Source organism: Corvus moneduloides, chromosome 23 (assembly GCF_009650955.1).
Source record: "Corvus moneduloides isolate bCorMon1 chromosome 23, bCorMon1.pri, whole genome shotgun sequence".
Taxonomy (NCBI): domain Eukaryota; kingdom Metazoa; phylum Chordata; class Aves; order Passeriformes; family Corvidae; genus Corvus; species Corvus moneduloides.
In genome coordinates, this window is record NC_045498.1 from 1,259,343 (window position 1) to 1,278,492 (window position 19,150).

Sequence of the window (19,150 nt, forward strand, 5' to 3'; positions counted from 1 at the left end):
CTCCTCTTTTGGCCGAAATCTTCGTTTTCCACTTGGGGAATGACACCGGCTGTGGGACAAGGAGATTTGGGATGGGTTAAGCCCCAGCACTGGGGACTAAACCTGGTTTTAAGGGGGTTTTTAGGCCATCCCAGAGCCCTGGGCACAGGTGAAGGGTGCAGGGATAGATCCAGGGCACAGCAAAGGTTCAGGAACTCTGTGGGATTGCGCTGAAGCCCCAGCAAACCTCGTCTGGAGCCTTTAGGATTTGCCTGGAGAGCTGCGGGACCAGCGGGATGCTCCCCCTTGGAGCTCAGGATCCCGGGCTGGACACCGGGACCAGGCAGATGGGTGTGGCCCTGCACCCTTCCCGTGGGTGCTGAGTGCCTAAAAACCCCCTTAAAACCAGGTTTAGTCTCCAGTTCTGGGGTTTAACCGATCCCAAATCTCCTTGTGCTACACCCAGCGCCATTCCCAGCCAGGGGAGGGAGGATTTGGTTGGGAAATTTCCTTTGGGTGCCTCTGGGACCCCCAGCCCTGGTTAATTCAACCCCAGAGGGTGCCGTGGGTGCTGCCCCAAAGCCCTGACTGAGTGAGCTCAGCCTAACTGGACCAGACCCAGCACCCGAGTGGCAGCTGGGCTCGGGTTTTGCTGCTCCTGCCCAGCTCTGACTCAGAGATTTCCGCCCTTACTGGAAGCCCAGCTCGGTGTTGCAACGCCCAATAAAGTCCTCAGCCAAACCAAAATATTGACAAATGTTTCGATACTGAAGGGAAAAAATTGGAGTTTTGGGATTAGGGATGCTCCATCTTCTCCCAGATCTGACTTTCCATGTCCGGAGTTGTTTCCACGGTCCCTTGCCAGGCTGGACGGGGCTTGGAGCAGCCTGGGATAGGGGAAGGTGTCCCTGGGGGTGGAACGAGATGGGATTGAAGATCCCTTCCCACCCAAAGCATTCCAGGATGAAAGTGAGAAAGTGTGGATTCCCTGGGTTTTGGGCAGGAATTGTTCCCTGGCAGGGTGGGCAGGGGCTGGCATGGAATTGCCAGAGCAGCTGGGGCTGCCCCGGGATCCCTGGCAGTGCCCAAGGCCAGGCTGGACATTGGGGCTGGAGCAGCCTGGCACAGTGGGAGGTGTCCCTGGCTAGGACTGAGTGGTCCTTAGGGCACATCCCAACACAAACCATTCCATGATTCCAGGATTCTGGAGCCCCTCTGGAGCCAGGCTGGGAGAGCTGGGGGTGCTCAGCTGGAGAGGAGAAGGCTCCAGGGAGAGCTGCGAGCCCCTTGCAGGGCCTGAAGGGGCTCCAGGAGAGCTGCAGAGGGACTGGGGACAAGGGATTCAGGGCCAGGAGCCAGGGAATGGCTTCCCAGTGCCAGAGGGCAGGGCTGGGTGGGATCTTGGGAAGGAATTGTTCCCTGGCAGGGTGGGCAGGGGCTGGCATGGAATTGCCAGAGCAGCTGGGGCTGCCCCTGGATCCCTGGCAGTGCCCAAGGCCAGGCTGGACATTGGGGCTGGGATAGGGGGAGGTGTCCCTGCCCGTGGGATGGGATTTAAGTTCCCTTCCCCCCCAAACCATTCTGGGATTCAGATTCCTGAATCCAGGATGGAAACCAGGACCCAAACCCTGGCACAAAATGTCCAACGTGAAGGAAAGGAGCCGTGGGCTGAGGCCCGGCAGGAATTCCCGCTGGATGCACCCACGGGGCAGCAGGATGGGGGCTCCAGCTGGATTTGGCACCCGGATCGGGCACGGACCAGGCTCCCACCGGGGATTTCTGGCGCCTGGAGTTGGGCTCGAGGATCCCTGGGGGGTCCTTTCCAAGGAAATCCTGGGATTGCCTGAGAATAAAGAAGGGGTTGCAGGGATGAGAACAACCAAAGGGAACCGGAATCGGAGCAGGAGCCGCGAGGATAAATGGAATTGTTGGGGGCACAGCGGTGCTGAATTCCCGGAGTTTTACTGACAGGGCTTTGGGAATTCTTTTCCTTCCCTTTCTATGAAGGAATTCCTTTATTTAATTTTGGTTTTGGAAGCGTCTCTTGTTGTGTTCTTTGCATTGATCCAGCAACCTCTGCAAGAGATAGATGGAAAATCATTCCTTAATTTTAATCTTAATTTTAATTTTAATTTTAATTTTTTAAACTTTAATTTTATTTTTTAAATTTTAATTTTAATTTTTAAATTTTAATTTTAATTTTAATTTTTTTACTTTTTAAAATTTTTTTATTCATATTTTTACCTTTATTTTTATTTTATTTATATCTACTTCTATATTTATATCTATACCTATTTATATCTATGTTTATTTTTATATTTTTATCTATTTTCCATATTTTTCTACATTCTATACACTTTTATATTCTTATATTTTATATATTTATATTTATATATTGGTGTAATAATATTCATATATTTATATTTTAATTTTAACTATTTTCATTTATATATTTATATATTTATATATTTATATTTTTTTATGTTTGTATTTATATATTTTGATATTTTTCTGTATCTGTCTATATTTGTCTACATTTGTCTGTATTTTTCTATATTTTATATACTTTTTATATTTCTATATATTTCTATATATTTTAATATTTTATATTTATATATATATGAATACTTTTAATTTTTACATTTCTATATTTTTATATTTATATTTTTATATTTCTATCTTTCTACTTTTATATTTTAATATATTTATATATTTATATTTTTATTTCTATATATTTATATTTTATTTCTCTATTTTTGTATTTTTGTATTTTTGTATTTTTGTATTTTTATATTTTTATATTTTTAATGTATTTTTAATTTTTCTCTATTTTCTCTGTTTTTATCATTTACAAGCTTTCACATTTCTGGGTTTTTTTATTTTTTTACCTTTTCGATTTCTATATTTATGGTTTATATTTACCTATCCATCTATTTATATCTTTACACTCTGTATATTTCTAAAATATTTTTCTGTTTTTATTTTTCCATCTCTCTCTGACACCTGCAAAACCCCCCTGCCATGAATAATTTATCCCAGCCCGCCCGGCCCTTCCTCCGCATCGCTCTGAATTCCTGCAAGGCTTTGCACAAAGAGTGAGAATTCCAAAGGATTTTTAAAAAGAAGGAAAAATCCCCATTCCATGGCCCGGAGGAACCTGGGAATGGAACCCGGGGTCGCTGCGGGGGCGGTGGCAGCTCCTCACCTCTCACCGAGGGCGGGGTGACGCTGCTTTCCCTCTTTTCCTTCTTTTTCCCCTCTTTTTTCCCTCTTTCCCTCCTTTTTCCCTCCTTTTTCCCTCCTTTTTCCCTCCTTTTTCCCTCCTTTTTCCCTCCTTTTTCCCTCTTTTCCCTCTTTTCCCTCCTCTTTTCCCTCCTCTTTTCCCTCTCTTTTCCCTATTTTCCCTCTTTTCCCTCTTTTCCCTCTCTTTTCCCTCTTTTCCCCTCTTTTCCCTCTTTCCCCTCTTTTCCCTCTTTTTTCCCTCTTTTCCTTCCTTTTCCCCTCTTTTTCCTCTTTTTCCTCTTTTTCCCTCTTTTCCCTCTTTTTTCCCCTCTTTTCCCTCTTTTCCCCTCTTTTCCCTCTTTCCCCCCTTTTTCCCCTCTTTTCCCCTCTTTTCCCCTCTTTTCCCCTCTTTTCCCCTCTTTTCCCCTCTTTTTCCCTCTTTTCCCTCTTTTCCCTCTTTTCCCTCTCTTTCCACTCTTTTTTCCATCTTCTTTTCCCCTCTTTTCCCTCTTTTTTCCCCTTTTCCCTCTTTTCCCCTCTTTTCCCTCTTCCCCCCCTTTTTCCCCTCTTTTCCCTCTTTTTTCCCCTTTTCCCTCTTTTCCCCTCTTTTCCCTCTTCCCCCCCTTTTTCCCCTCTTTTCCCCTCTTTTTCTCTCTTTTCCCTCTTTTCCCTCTCTTTCCACTCTTTTTTCCATCTTTTCTCCCCTTCTTTTCCCTCTTTTCCCCTCTTTTTCCCATCTTTTTTCCCCTTCTTGTCCCTCTTTTCCCTCTTTTTTCCCCTCTTTTCCCCTCTTTCCCCTCTTTTCCCTCTTTTTTCCCTCTTTCCCCTCCTTTTTCCCTCTTTTCCCTTTCCCCCCCCCCTTTTCCCTCTTTTTTTTTCTATTTTCCCTCTTTTCCCCCTCTTTTCCTGCTCTTTTCCTGCTCCTTTCCCTGTGGACGCTGTGACTCCACGCTCAGCTCTGGACCCTTCCCAGGGTTGTCACCCGGCACTGTCCCCACTCCCTGCAATCCCAGCAGGATTAAACCATGGGGGTTTTAATTCTGGGAGTTTGGAGCCATTGGGTGTCATGTGAATGATCGGGATTTTGGAATGATCAGGATTTTGGACTAATTGGGATTTTGGAACGATCGGGATTTTAGACTGATTGGGATTTTGGAATAATTGTGATTTTGGACTGGTTGGGATTTTGGACTGATCGGGATTTTGGAATGATCAGGATTTTAGAATGAATGGGATTTTGGAATGATGGGGATTTTGGACTCATCGGGATTTTGGAATAGTTGGGATTTTGGAATGATCAGGATTTTGGAATAATTGGGATTTTGGACTGATCGGGATTTTAGAATTGTCAGGATTTTGGACTGATCGGGATTTTGGACTGATCGGGATTTTGGAATGATCGGGATTTTAGTGGTTTCCCAGCCTCTCATGGAGCTCTTTTTGTGGAAAGTCTGGGATTGCTGTGTCAGAGGATCCAAACCTCCTGCTGCTGGTGCTGATTTTAGGGAAAGATCAAAAAGAAAGTTCTTTCTAAATGAGCTGCCCTCGCTGATCTCCGGCCTGGGATCAGGGTCCTGAAGGCTGGAAAAACCCTCTGAGGTCACTGAGTCCCTTCCCCTTCCCTTCCCCTTCCCCTTCCCCTTCCCCTTCCCCTTCCCCTTCCCCTTCCCCTTCCCCTTCCCCTTCCCCTTCCCCTTCCCCTTCCCCTTCCCCTTCCCCTTCCCCTTCCCCTTCCCCTTCCCCTTCCCCTTCCCCTTCCCTTCCCTTCCCTTCCCTTCCCTTCCCTTCCCTTCCCTTCCCTTCCCTTCCCTTCCCTGAATTTAGGCTGTGCTGAGGACAAATCCAGCTTTGGTTGATTTTTCCCTTCTCATTCCTGATTTCTCCATGGTTTTCCCAGTGGATTTGCTGTCCCTGAGTCCTTTTCAGGTCTCGTTGTAGCACAGGGCTGTTGTGGCAAAACCTGAAATCTGAATTCTGATGCTGGAAATCTCTTCATTCAATTCCACTGAAAATCTTCAAATATTTCCTGTTTCCCTTGAAATATTCCCGGCCTGGGGAGGCACAGAGAGAGCCCAGGGTGGCAGTGAGGGCACTGATTCTGATTTATTATCTCTTTTCAGACCTTAAACACCTCCTGGATGCTTCCCAGTCTCTGCCCTGGAGACGCCCCAGCCCCAGAGCATGAAGTAAGCCTTGGCTTCTGCTACTTCCAGACAAAACATTCCCAGTTTTAAGTCTGTTTTAAAGGGAAAAGAGTGGATTTGGGATGTAAATTGAGGCGTGTGTGAGGAGCAGGAGGAAGGGAGTGGATTGCAGCATGGCCGTGCCCTGAGCCTGGGGGATGTGAATAATTTGAGGATCATTTGGGGGCCACCTCGTTAATTAAACGGAGGTTTTTAATCATCTGCCGAAATTCCAGATGGAAATTGAAGAGGAATTGTTGTTAGGAACATCCTCCTGCCCCTGCCCCATCCTCTTGGGGCGAGACGAGGGCACAGACGGGGCTCAGCTCCCTGGGGATCCTGTTTTGGGAGCAGTGGAGGGATGTGAACCCCAGACCTGGGTGTGAGGGACCCCAGAGGGTCCCTGCTGCCCCCTCCCCGCTCCAGCAGGGCCACCCCGGAGCTCAGGGCACAGGGTTGTGTCCAGGTGGCTCTGGAATGTCCCAGGGAGGAGACTCCAGGCACTCTCTGGGCTCTGTCCAGGGCTGGGCACTGCCCAGGGAAGTCAGGGAATGATTAAACGGGCCCAGGGAAATCAGGGAATGATTAAACCTCTCCTCGTCGTCTCCACGGCTCCGTGGACAGGGCTGGGAAAAGCTGCAGGGATTTTGTTGTTTCAAGTCCCTGATATTCTGAAGATGGTGAAGGTCTGGGGAGTTCCTGGCTGTGGAATAAATCATTTCCAGGGGAATCATGGCATCATGGAATGGCCTGGCTTGGAAGGGAATTCCTTAATTTTCTGTGCAAGATTCCTCTTTGTGGCTGCTGACAGAGCACGGTCGCATGGACTGGGGGTGCAAATCCTGATCCCACGTGTGGTCCCACCTTGCTCCGGGATTCCTGCTCCTTCCCCACGGGCTCCTGGATCCCTTGGGTGGGGTTTGTGTGCGGCAGCTCCAGGATTCCTTCCTGCCCATCCCGGTTTTGGGGTGTGAGAGCTGCTCCACAGGCTCCCAGAGCGCTCCCTTCGGAATTCCGTGTGCAATCTGGTGGCTTTTAACTCCATCCCTGCTTTCTGGAAATGCGGGATTTCCTCGCCTGCTGCGTGTGTTGGAGGATGAATTCCTGCCTGGGATCGTGGTTGGCACCATCCCTCTCATCCCTGGGAATTTCCCTGGGAATGTGGGGCATATTCCCTCCTTTCTGTCCATCCTGCCACACCCATTGCTAAAACTTGCTGGATTTTTGGAGTGACCCCAAAATTCTGGGATCAGGAGTGGAGTGACCCCAAAATTCTGGGACCAGCAGTGACTCTGCACTGTGAGCATCACCTTCCTGCCAGGGTGGGGACGGCAGCTGGGATTTTAGTGTGGGTTTTCACTCCATCCCTGCTTTCCAGAGATTCGGGATTTCCTTGCCCACTGTGTGTGTTGAAGGATGAATTCCTGCGTGGGACTGGGGCTGGCACCATCCCTGGGAATTTCCCTCTTTTCTGTCCATCCTGCTGCGCCCATTGCTAAAACTTGCTGGATTTTTGGAGCGACCCCAAAATTCCGGGACCAGGAGTGGAGTGACCCCAAAATTCTGGGACCAGCAGCGGAGTGACCCCAAAATTCCGGGACCAGGAGTGGGGTGACCCCAAAATTCTGGGATCAGCAGCGGAGTGACCCCATGTAATTTTGGGATCGGCTGTGACTCTCACTGTGACCATCGCCTTCCTGCCAGGGTGGGGACGGCAGCTGGGATTTTAGCGGGATAAATGAGATTATCACCCTTTGGGATCAGGAATATCCCACTGCTCCGGGATAAAAATCACTTTTTATCCATGTAAATCCTCAGGAAAAAGCCACAACCAAGTGGGGCTGGTTTATTCCCTGATAATTCCCAGGGCTGGGAGTTTTCCCTCCTCCTCCCCGCTCCCAGATTTCCCTTGATTTTCCTCTCTGGCCCCTCAGACCCTCTCAGCCCACAGAGCCCCTTCCCCATCCCATGGGAATTTATTGCTCCCTCCAGCATCCCCCCTTTGCCAGGATTGATCCCGAGCCCCTTCCAAGTCCTGACATCTGAAGATGCTGAGCTGCCAGTAGGACTTTTTAATTTATTTTTAATTTCATTTCCCTTAATCTCGATCCGTACCAAAATGGGATTTCCCTTTATTTGATAATCGACATCAACCACATCCTGTGAAGGGTCCGGCTCAGAAATTCGGTGTTTTTGTGGTTTTCTTGCTTTGTTTCAGCAAAAATTTGCTGGGTTTGTTGGGGTTTTTATTCCTGGGCTTGCAGCAGCACAATTATTGAACAAATGGAAGAGGGTCTCAGCTGTTTGGTGAGAGGAGGAGGGCTAAAAATGTTCCTTCAGCACCTTAAAATATAAATATAAATATCAATATCAATACAAATACAAATATAAATATAAATATAAATATCAATATCAATACAAATACAAATACAAATATAAATACAAATATAAATATAAATATAAATATAAGGTGTAAGTATAAATATAAGTATCAATATCAATATAAAGTATAAATATAAATATATAAATATAAATAAAAATTAAATATAAATATAAATAAAAATATAAATTACACAGAACAGAACTGTGTCCTGCTTCCTGCTGGGTTCCCACTTTTCCTAATTGATAAAGTGGAAGTTTCTGCTTAATGATCAATAATTAGACAAGCAGCGAAAATGAAAGAGGAAGGATTTAAAAAGCCTCCTTCGAGGCCAGGTTGGACGGGGCTCGGAGCAGCCTGGGAGAGGGGAAGGGGTTGAACGAGATGGATTTTTAAGGCCCTTTCCACCCCAAAGCAGCCGGAGAAGTCTGAATTTTAGAGGCAGTTCCCTGTATTATAAACAAAATTGCCCAATCAAAATTTATAAAGAAATGACATTTATTATGTGACCGAAATATCGGTCTCAAAAGCCACGATCGAGAAAAGCAGCTTCGAGCCCGGGGTTGGAGTTGGGTGAACACATGGATCTGATCTCTATCGCACCAGACCTCCCAAGTTCACGAGTGCTGCTTCAGCTGGTCCCTTCTTACACAGTTTTTGGGTAGAGTCCGAATTAATTCCATTCTTCTCGTATTCATGAAGTTTTCTTGTCCCGGAGTTGGGCTGCACAAAGCCTTTCCTGGGTCTGATGAATTGTCCATCCTGGGTGATGAGTGGGCCATTTCTGCTGATGGAAGGGCCATCTCTGGTTCCTGGAACAGTTATTTTTAGTTCCCGGAATGTCCGATTCCTTATCAGATGCGATGTAGATATCAGAGTGTGGTGATCAAGTCGTCATGGTGCGAATGTCCCGGTGATAAGATCCAACCCCACCGAGGTGGAATCCTCACTTCTTGTGAGAGAACTTCTTTTAGTGTTGTGAAATTTTTCTCTCAGCCAGGCTGGTGGAGGGATTTTGAAGCTGTCTCTACATGGTCTGTTTACATTCTGATTTTATACATAATAGCACGAATTACATATTTTATTTATAACACCTGCTTCAGTCGTGTGCAGCGAGTTCTGCGCTCCCTGCGCTGGCACCTGAGTAACTCTGCAGCCCCGGAATAACTCGGGATAAACCCGGTAACCCCGCGTGCCCACAAACGCTCGGGCAGCAGCAGCAGGGATGGTGGATGCCCCAAAGGCAAAAACAAAGGGCCCTTTAGCTCTGGTCTGGTCCCTTCTGGCCCCTTTTGTTCTCTTCTGGTCCCTTCTGCTCCGTTCTGGCTCCTTTTGGTCCCCTTTGCTCCATTCTCATCCCTTTTTGGTCCGTTCTGGCCTCTTTTGTTCTCTTCTGGTCCGTTCTGGTCCCTTTTGTTCTCTTCTGGTCCCTTTTGTTCTCTGGTCCCTTCTGCTCTGTTCTGGTCCCTTTTGTTCTCTTCTGGTCCTTTTTTGGTCTGTTCTGGTCCCTTTTTGGTCCGTTCTGATCCCTTCTGGTCCCTTCTGGTCTGTTCTGGTCCCTTTTGTTCTCTTCTGGTCCCTTTTGGTCCCTTCTGGTCCCTTTTGGTCCGTTCTGGTCCCTTTTTGGTCCCTTCTGGTCCCTTCTGGTCCCTTTTTGGTCCCTTCTGGTCCCTTTTGTTCTCTTCTGGTCCCTTTTTGATCCATTCTGGTCTGTTCTGGTCCCTTCTGGTCCCTTTTGTTCTCTTCTGGTCCCTTTTGGTCCCTTCTGGTCCCCTTTGTTCTGTTCTGGTCCCTTTTTGGTCTGTTCTGGTCCCTTTTGGTCTGTTCTGGTCTGTTCTGGTCCTTTTTGTTCTCTGCTGGTCCCTTTTTGGTCCCTTCTGGTCCCTTTTTGGTCCATTCTGGTCCGTTCTGGTCCCTTTTGGTCCCTTCTGGTCCCTTTTTGGTCTGTTCTGGTCCCTTTTTGGTTCCTTCTGGTTCCTTCTGGTCCCTTTTGGTCCATTCTGGTCCCTTTTGTCCTCTTCTGGTCCCTTTTTGGTCCCTTCTGGTCCCTTTTGTTCTCTTCTGGTCCCTTTTTGGTCCCTTCTGGTCCCTTTTGGTCTGCTCCAACCCCTTTTGGTCTGCTCAGATCCCTTTTGGTCTGCTCAGATCCTTTTTTGTCTGGTGAGATCTCCTTTGGTGTCCTCAGGTCTCTTTTGGTGTCTTCTGGCCCCTTTCTGCTCTCTTCTGGTCCCTTTTGGTCTGCTCAGGCCCCTTTAGGTCTGGTCAGAAACCTTTTGGTCTGTCCTAGTCCTTTTTGATCTCTTCTGGTCCCTTTTTGGTCCCTTCTGGTCCCTTTTTGTCTGTTCTGGCCCCTTTAGGTCTCCTCAGATCCCTTTAGGTCTGTCCCAGTCCTTTTTGATCTCTTCTGGTCCCTTTTTGGTCCCTTCTGGTCCCTTTTTGTCTGTTCTGGCCCCTTTAGGTCTCCTCAGATCCCTTTAGGTCTGTCCCAGGGTGGTGCTGGATGTCCAGAGCTGCTCCTGCTTTTCCTTGGGTTGGGAATTGTCATGAAACCAAAATTAAATCAGGGAAAGGGACGAGGCACGTGTGTGAAAATAATCGGGGAGGAAAGAATAAAACCACCGGGAAAACCCTGCTGCAGCCCAGCCCTGCAGACAGGGAATGGGAAAAATCCCACAACCAACCCCAAATCCTGAGTTTTGGAGGCTGGGTCACCCCACAAACGCGAAGGAAACCCCGCAAAGGGCAAAGCTCTGCTGGGGCTCCCCCGTTCAAGCAGCGAGTGCTGAATTTGTGCTTTTGTCATCATTTTTTGGGGGCGATTCAGACTCAAATCTTCCCTTTGGGTTTCCACATCTGCCGGGGATCCTCAGGAGCACAAAGTTTATTTCTTCCTGCCCAACTGAAGGTTTCACTTTTATTTTTCCCCTGTTTTATCTCCCCCTCCTCCTGTGCCTTTGGGCTGGAACCTGGGGGGGAAGGTTACGTTAGGGGGGGATTTATTTGCATCCCAAAAACGGTGAAAGAAAACAGCAAATAGGGCACGGATGCCCAGGAAAAAATGAACTCTCTGCTGGAAAGTCCTTCAGGAACTCCAGATTGATCAATCAATCAATCGATCAATCAATTTATTTAATAAGTGAGGTTTTCAACGCTTAAAACTCTTGTGGGAGGCCAGAGACTGGAGCTGTGTCTGCTTTGAGGTGCCAGGTGCTCCTCCAAAGCCACAGGCAGTGGAATTTGGGGTCATTTTGGACATTTTTGGTGCCGTGGTTGCAGGAAGGAGGAATCTAAGTGAGAGCCTTTTCCATGGAAAACGTGTCTGGAATTGCTTCCTTCCGGTTCTGGGCTGATTGTGTTGGGAAAGGATTTTCAGCTGATGACGTGCAGGGTGAAAGAGTTAAGGAGTGATCAAAATATCAGGGAATCCTGGAACGCTTTGGGATGGGAGGGACCCTAAATCCTATCCCATGGGCAGGGACACCTCCCACTGTGCCAGGCTGCTCCAGCCCCAATGTCCAGCCTGGCCTTGGGCACTGCCAGGGATCCAGGGGCAGCCCCAGCTGCTCTGGCAATTCCATGCCAGCCCCTGCCCACCCTGCCAGGGAACAATTCCTGCCCAAGATCCCACCCAGCCCTGCCCTCTGGCACTGGGAAGCCATTCCCTGGCTCCTGGCCCTGAATCCCTTGTCCCCAGTCCCTCTGCAGCTCTCCTGGAGCCCCTTTAGGCCCTGCAAGGGGCTCGCAGCTCTCCCTGGAGCCTTCTCCTCTCCAGCTGAGCACCCCCAGCTCTCCCAGCCTGGCTCCAGAGGGGCTCCAGACCCTCCCTTTTCCCTCCCTTTCCCTCCCTTCCCTCTGCTCCAGGTGTCTCCAGCAGATCCCGCTCCCAGCCCTGGACATAAAAGCGTTAATGGCAGCACAGGAGGAAGACTTTTTCCTCCCTCTCCCCCTGGAAGTTTGGGAAGCATGTGCCTCGATTTCCATATAAAGTGGCCATTGATGGGAATGCCGGGAATAAAAGGAGCTTTTCTTTTTCCCTGGCATCGAGGCTTTGTCCCGGGATTTCGGTGAATGCGTTTGTGTGTCAGCGTGGAGGGGGTGTAGGAACAGCCACTGGCAGCAGGAATTTCTTGAGAATCCATTGGATTTTTCCCCTAATCCATCTTTTTTACACCCTCTGGAACGACCAAAATTCTCTGGATTTCCCGATAGGACACAGAGGTTGGAGGGAGAGGAAATTCCTCCCCCTGCCCTGTGGAAATCCCCCCCAAACCCGCTCCCAGCATCCCTGAAAGCCACTTTGTTCCCGAGTTTTCTCGGGAATGTCGATAATTCCAGTGGGGAATGTCCATAATTCCAGTGGTTCGTCCTTCCTTTGGCTGAGGGAATCGCAGGAATTGTGCTGATCACCAGCTGGGATCCACATGGGGCACGGATTATGAGGAATTTCAACTTCTGTGGGGAAGGAGCAGAGATCCAGGATGAGGGAATTTTGTGTAATTCCAAGGACGGGTGAGATGTTCCCACCAATCCTGCAGCAAAGAGAGATTTCTTCTTAAGAAATGACAAATTTCTGGATAAAATAATCAACTTTCTGGCTAAAGGAGCAGAGATCCAGGATGGGGGAATTGTGTTTAATTCCAGGAGGAGGGAATTGTGTCTAACTCCAAGGACAGGTGAGCACAGGTGAGATGCTCCACCCTGGTTCTGAAGCAAAAAAGCTGCATCTTAATTAAAAGTTATGACTATCAGGAAAAAAGATCAAGTTTTCTGCAGAAGGAGCAGAGATCCAGGATGGAGGAATTTTGTGTAACTCCAGGATGAGGGAATTTTTTGTGATTCCAAGCACAGGTGAGATGCTCCCCCCCAGTCCTACAGCAAAGAGAGATTTCTTATTAAAAAAGTTATGAATATCTGGATAAAATATAAACCTGTGTGAGGAAGGAGCAGAGATCCAGGAGGAGGGAATTGTGTGTAATTCCAAGCACAGGTGAGATGCTCCCTCCAATCCTGCAGCAAGGAGAGATTTCTCAATAAAAAAATTAAGAATTTCTGCATAAAATATAAACCTCTGTGAGGAAGGAGCAGAGATCCAGGAGGAGGGAATTGTGTGTAATTCCAGAAGGAGGGAATTGTCTGTAATTCCAAGCACAGGTGAGATGCTCCCCCCAATCCTGCAGCAAAGGGAGATTTCTTATTAAAAAAAAAAAGGATCATCAATATCTGGATAAACTTCAGTGAGGAAAGAGCAGAGATCCAGGGTGATGGGACAGCAATGCATGGAAAGCATTTTTTTGGGAGAAAAAGAGGTTATTTCAGGGAAAAAACCACAACTTCCCAGTGCTGGGATCCTCCCCTGCCTGTCCCACTCCACCCTCTCACTCCTGGACACTTCCAGCCTCACCTGCTCCGTGTTTTCCATGGGATCTTTGCCTGGAAAATTCCCGGGGATCCCTCTGCCATGGCGGGGGAATTCTAGGCTTTAATGGAAGCTTTGCAGCCAAATGGGATTCATTTGGAATATTTTTTTAGCAGGAACGATGCCTTTGGCTGGGGGAGGCCACAACGTTTCTGGTCCTGGCAGCAGCAGCAAATTGGGGTGACAGTTGTGCAATTGTCACCCAAAGCGATGTTAATTTGCTTCATTTCGAGTCAGGGCTGAAAATGTGTTAAATCCTAAATCCCCGCCTCATTCCCTCATTCCCATGGCCCTGCCGAGCGCTTCCCGAGTTTCTAAAAGCATTCCTGGATGGAAAAAGCTGGAAGCGTTCGCAGTTCCCTGCTCTCTTCAGGGCTCTGGGTGTGGCAGGTTAAAACCGTGGAATCATTAAGGATGAGGGGAAAAAGAAGGGAATTATTAATGTTGGAGAAAACCTCCAGTGTCACCAAATCCTCCTGCAAACGCAGGAGTTGTGACCAGGTGTTTGTGCACTTGGCTTTACAAAAATGCTGATTTTAAACCCATCCCTGTGGCAGCCATGGAGTTCTGTCCCCTCAAAGTCGATCACAGGGCCCAAAATGGGTTTAAAATCTGCATTTTGGGGCCTAAGAGCGACTTTGAGGGGACAGAACTCCATGATGTCCCAAACACTTTTTTTTTTTTCCTGGCTGAATTTTGAGAAAAAAAGCCAGTTTGAGCCCAAAATATTCCCCTGCTCCTCCCAGCAACTGCTCTGGGCTCTGCGGGTTGTCAGAGAAGGGGCAGAATTTGACTTCATTTACCAAAATAATTGTGGCTTTTAAGAACTTGGTGATGCTGGAGAGTTCCTTTTACTCCCAGATAATTTCTACCCGTTCTTTAGGATGTCCTGGGAGGTTTGGCCGGGCAGGCAGTGCCGCCACACCCCAAAATAATCAGGGAAAGGTAAAATTAAACCAGACCAGATCACGCAACAAGGCCTGGCCCAAATATTGAGCGAGGCCTCTAATAACCGACCCGGGATAGCAACAGAACGTGCCTGGTTTATTTTCCTGGGAAAAGGGGATATTTTGGAAGGGGCTTGAGGCTCGGTAATTGTGGGTTGAGTGGCTGTAAACAGCCCGGCCCTAATTGAGGCTGTGGGGTCAGGCTTTAATTGCTGTTTTCTGCCTCGGAAATAGAAACCTCGGCGGCGCCCCCGGCTCACTCGGCAGCTCCTGAGGGAAGAATTCCCATTCCAAGGAGCTCTGCGGGAGGATCCGCGCCCCTTCCTCCCCACCCCGGGATGTGCAGGGCCAGGGGAGCAGCCCCAGCGCCTCTCTGCTCATCCAGAGGGACGGGGATCGATTAATTAAAGTCCCAAACGATTCTGCTCCAGCTGGAGGATGGGGCTGGAACGTGGAGAAGCTGAGGGAATGTTGTCCATCCTCCATCGCACTCGGTGCCTCCTCGGGGCACAATTCCCACAATTCCCGCAGTCCTGGCATGCTTTGGGGTTGGAAGGGAGCCTGAAGCTCATTTCTGGTGATATCCAACCCCTGCCACGGCCGGGTTCCATTTCCACATTCCCACCGCTCCAGGGCGCTCCCAGCCCCATCCAACCCCAGTTCCCACGGTGTTCCAGGAGTTTCTGGAATACGGCTGGGATTGCGCCACGGAAGTCCAATAAAAGTTCCTATTTCCCTGTGGAGAGTCCGAGCAGGAGTTTCAAGGGAGTCTCAGCCTGCTGCTGCTGCTGGATTTGATCGTTCCTCTGCGCTCCTGGAGGCTCCCGAAAGGCAGCGCGGTTCATTCCCGATCCGCGGGTTAGAATCCCAACAAGAGGGGCAGCAGGGTCGGTCCTGAGCTCCCTCCCTGGCTGTGCCAGGCTGATCCCACGTCCCCTTCCGCACCTTCCTGTCACCGTCGGAGCCAGGATCCTTTGTTTCGCTTCCCCGTGGGTTTTAGTGGGAATTCTGGATGCCGGCGTTCACCCAGAGCCGCCTTAAGCTGTGAGGAAATCAAAATGCAGAATCCGTGGGATAAAAAATTCCTGGAGCCCCCGTGGCACGCAGAGGCCACAACCCTCCCCTCCCAACCCCGCACCCCACAGGGGCTCCACGCTCCCATGGCTCCCAGTGCTCCCAGTGCTCCCAGTCCAGCGGCTCGGGGGTTTGGGATGCAGAGCAATCCCAAGCCTGGCTGCTTTTATCCTCTGGGAGGGCCAGAGCCACTGGGAATCTGCTCCCTCAGCGATCCCTGGAGGGGATTTGTGCTCTCCTGGGGATGGGGATCTGGGAGATTCCAGCCTGTGGCTGCTCCTCGAGCTTCCCTCTCCCCCGGGAGCTGAGAATTCCTGGTCAGAGACGCTGGGAAAGGAAAACTTTTGCAGGAAAAGACGCGACAAACGCTGGTGAGACTCTCCCGAGATGGTGTTTCATTGTCAGGGTTAGGAGAGCAAAGGAGGCAACTCCAATAATCCCAAATTTTGTCCTCTGCTCCTGGATACACAAAGTGCAAATGTGGCCAGGCTGGATGCTCTTCCAGGTGGGAAAAGGACATTTTTTCCTACAAAAATGTCAGATAAGTGGCTTAGAGATGGTACTTAGTTGTCAGGAGAGACCTTAGGAGAGCAAAGGAGGCAATTCCAATAATCCCAAGGTTTTCTCCTCTGCTCCTGGGACTCCTACAAATCCACATGAAAGAGAAATCAGGCGGAAAACAGGGATTGGGGTGTCCCAAAGGCAGCCTGGATTTGGGGAATGAGCAGCATGAACATCCATCCTCTGCCTCCCTGATAAAGTCTTTCCAAAGAAAAATCTGCTGGAAAACAAGGGATGCTCTGGAGCGGGGAATTTTGCAGTGTCCAACACCCTGCTTGAAGTCTGGAAATCATCACGTTTTGGGGTTTTTTGGTTTGTTTTTTTTTTTCACTTGGAAAAGGAATGAATTTTCCCTCATTTCATGGTCTAAACGTTGGGCACCTGCCCAGGCCTCCTGGAAAATCAGGAGCTGCTGGAGGGTGACCCAGCCCATCTGTCCCAACAACAATCCCAGCGGGAAACGATCCCTCTCCTTTCCTCCACCAGGGAACGGGGACGACTTTGGGGTTGAGATGTTTGGGGTCGAGCAAATCCACGCCGAAGAGAAAGCAGCAAACCCCGCCTGCTGCCCTCCAAACTCCTGCAGCGAGCAGGATCCCACCTGCGAGTGGGAAGAGAAGCGGGAAGTTCGTGCTGCCCAAGCAGCACAGTTAAACCAGGACTAAACTGGGGTTTAGGGGCATTGTGCTTGTGAGCCTTGCTGGTTTGTTCCTTTAAAGGTTGTGCTTTAGGAACTCCTGAGTGCTCAGGATGCGAAGCACCTTCCCAGTCACGTTTTAAAGGATTTCACTGATTCGTTTCTTGTGAAAGCTTCGCGTTCTGGGGGTTTTGCTGATGCGATGTGCACAGTGAGACTCAAATCCAGCACCTCCCACATCCTGAGCTGGGGGGGATCCACCAGGAGCGTCCAGCCCAACTCCAGGACACCCCAAATCCCACCCTGGCAGCGCTGTCCAAACGCTCCTGGAACGCTCGGGAATGTCACCATTCCCTGGGGAGCCTGAGCAGTGCCCAGCACCCTTTTAGGGAAGAACCTTTCCCCAAAATCCCGCCTGATTTCCCCAAATCCCTGGCATTCCATTTCCATTGATCACATTTCATCCCATTTATACAGGGAAAAAGTCAAGGAAAAAAAAATGGAAAAGGAAAATATGGGGAGCTTGTGTTACACACAGGGAGAGCACATCCAGGCGCCAGAATTCCCAGGAAATCACAGGGACCCGTCAGGAAAACCTTCCTGGTTCTTCCCTCCCAGACACAGGCGGGGATTTCAGCCCCCAAAGTTTTCATTCCATTCCATGTATCCCATTTCCATGGGAAGCCAGGAGATGCGAACTCTGTGGATTGTTCAAGACCTAAATCCATTGTAACCCCAAATTTTGCCTCTCTGTCGATATTCCCAGGTTTCCTGGCAGAGAATTCTCTCTTTTTTAACCTAAGAGGAGCTAAAATGGGGATTTTTTTTGGTCCAGTTAATTGAGTTCATCTGCGCTCGCAGGAGGGGAACGGATCCGACTCCGAAATTCCTCCTCCACCGGGATCTCTGCTGCTCTTGCCCCGTTTTCCCAACACACACACGCTGCTGATCCGCAGAGGAAAATAATTGTTGTTCAATCCGGGCTTCTTCTCAGGAGTCGTTGCCTTTCATCCCTGTGGGTGGTCCTGAAATTCCTCCTCGTCCTCAGGAACTTCCCAGGCCTCCTTCTCCAGGTGTGCCATGGGAAATGGAGAGATTTGTGTGCAGCTCAAGCGCTGAATTCCCACTTTTGGGGACATTCCCTGGGCATCCTGAAGGGAATTTCCCTGGATCCCTGTGGAAGAGGAGCCCTTCCTCCCTCAAGGGAAGGGGTTCAAGCACTGAAATCCCACTTTGGGGGGCATTCCTGGGAATTCCTGATGGGCAGGGCTGAATTTCCCTGGATCCCTGTGGAAGAGGAGCCCTTCCTCAAAGGGAAGGTTCTGGGCAGATCCTTCAAGCACCAGTGGGCAGATTTGTTGGGAATTGTTGGCTCCAGGGAATTTCAGGGCAGAAATACCCCATGGAAGGTGTGAAAGGAACACAGGGAATGCTGGAATTTGTGGGATTGGGCAGAGGTGACCTCCCTGTCCCTGGGGTTGTTGTGTCCTGGAGATGCCAATCTCAGGATCCCTCCTTGTGTCGCATCCATCTCTTCCCACCAAACGTTTTTGAGCTGGAAAACCTCTGCCTTGACAGGAATGTGTTCCTGGGAGAGCTCGGAATCTCTCATCTTTGGTCATTAACCCTGCAAACCCTGTCAGGAATTCTTTGGTTCGGCTCTCCCAGTCCGTCCCCGTGCTCCCAGTTTTCCTCCTATCCCTGTTCCCATCCCGAGCACTGGCTGGGGTGGGACTGACCCGAGCAGTTTTCCTTCAGAAGAAAATTCCTTTTTTTTCCTCAGAGAAGGATTTTTTAGTGGAGCCTCCCTCTCCTGCTTTTCCTGTGCTCCTCCCAAGGCACCGGGAGGGCTGCGAGGGGTTTTTTGGGATGCTGGAGCACAGATGGCCTCGGAGCCGCTCTCCCCAGGCCTGGTGGCTGCTGCTGCTGCCCATCTGCTGCCCTTTGTCCTTCCCGAAATAGCAATTCCTGAGGGATGCCAGGAGCCGGCCCTTCCCAGCCCTTCCAGCCTGGATTTGGGATTCTGGATCGAATTCTCCAATCCCACAGTGGGATTTGTCCCTCCTGGAGGTGTTCCCAAGGCTCCACAGCCCCTTGTGGTGCTGCTCATGGGTTCTCCTTTGTCCTTCCCAAAACAGCAATTCCTGAGGGATGCCAGGAATGGGCACCTGGGAGCAGGTGAGAAGGGGATAGACAAGGAAAGCCTGACTTCAGACAATTCTAATTTAAAACCTTCATAGGAAGCCAAAAAAAAGCCCAACCCCAACAATTAAAAAGAAGATTCAAGAGGCAATAAAGATTCCAAATTCATTCCCAATGCACGGCCTTTCCCCCTCAATTCTGTAGGAAAAAAGGCTGCAAGGAATGTCCCGGTTGGAAGCTCATTTTCCAGCGCAGGCAAATCTGGATTTTCCATCCTAAAAGGGCTGGAGGCACCAATCCCAGCAGGGAAAAAGACCCTGCAGCCCTTCCCAGACGCTCATCCCAAGGTTTAGGAGCAGGAGGGGGTTTGATCTGGGATTTTCCCCCCTGGTTTTTAAACCAGCAGCCCAAGAGGCATCTCCACTTCATCCCGAACATTGTCTGTTTGTTTGGAGAATTTTGGGATGGCTTAAAGGCCACGTTTGCTTTGGATCCCGAAGGATTTGGGATTGATTCCTTTCCAGCGACACGGAGCTTCCTCCTCTTTCCATTTTTCATCCCCAGTCCTGCGGAGCTGTGAAGTTCAAACAAACCGAAACCATGGAAAAA

At 49.4% G+C, this 19,150-nt stretch overlaps 1 protein-coding gene across 7 annotated transcripts in view; it reads left to right on the forward strand.

Annotated features, from left to right (window-relative positions):
* HIVEP3 (HIVEP zinc finger 3) overlaps positions 1–19,150 on the forward strand; it is a 257,516-nt gene that overhangs the window by 56,011 nt on the left and 182,355 nt on the right. The window contains exon 2 of one of the 7 annotated variants that reach the window (XM_032132043.1): positions 5,322–5,387. The exons of the other annotated variants lie outside the window; for them this stretch is intronic. The gene's annotated coding sequence lies outside the window, so the exon portion shown is untranslated. The remainder of the gene's footprint in view (positions 1–5,321; positions 5,388–19,150) is intronic. 7 annotated transcript variants of the gene reach the window in all.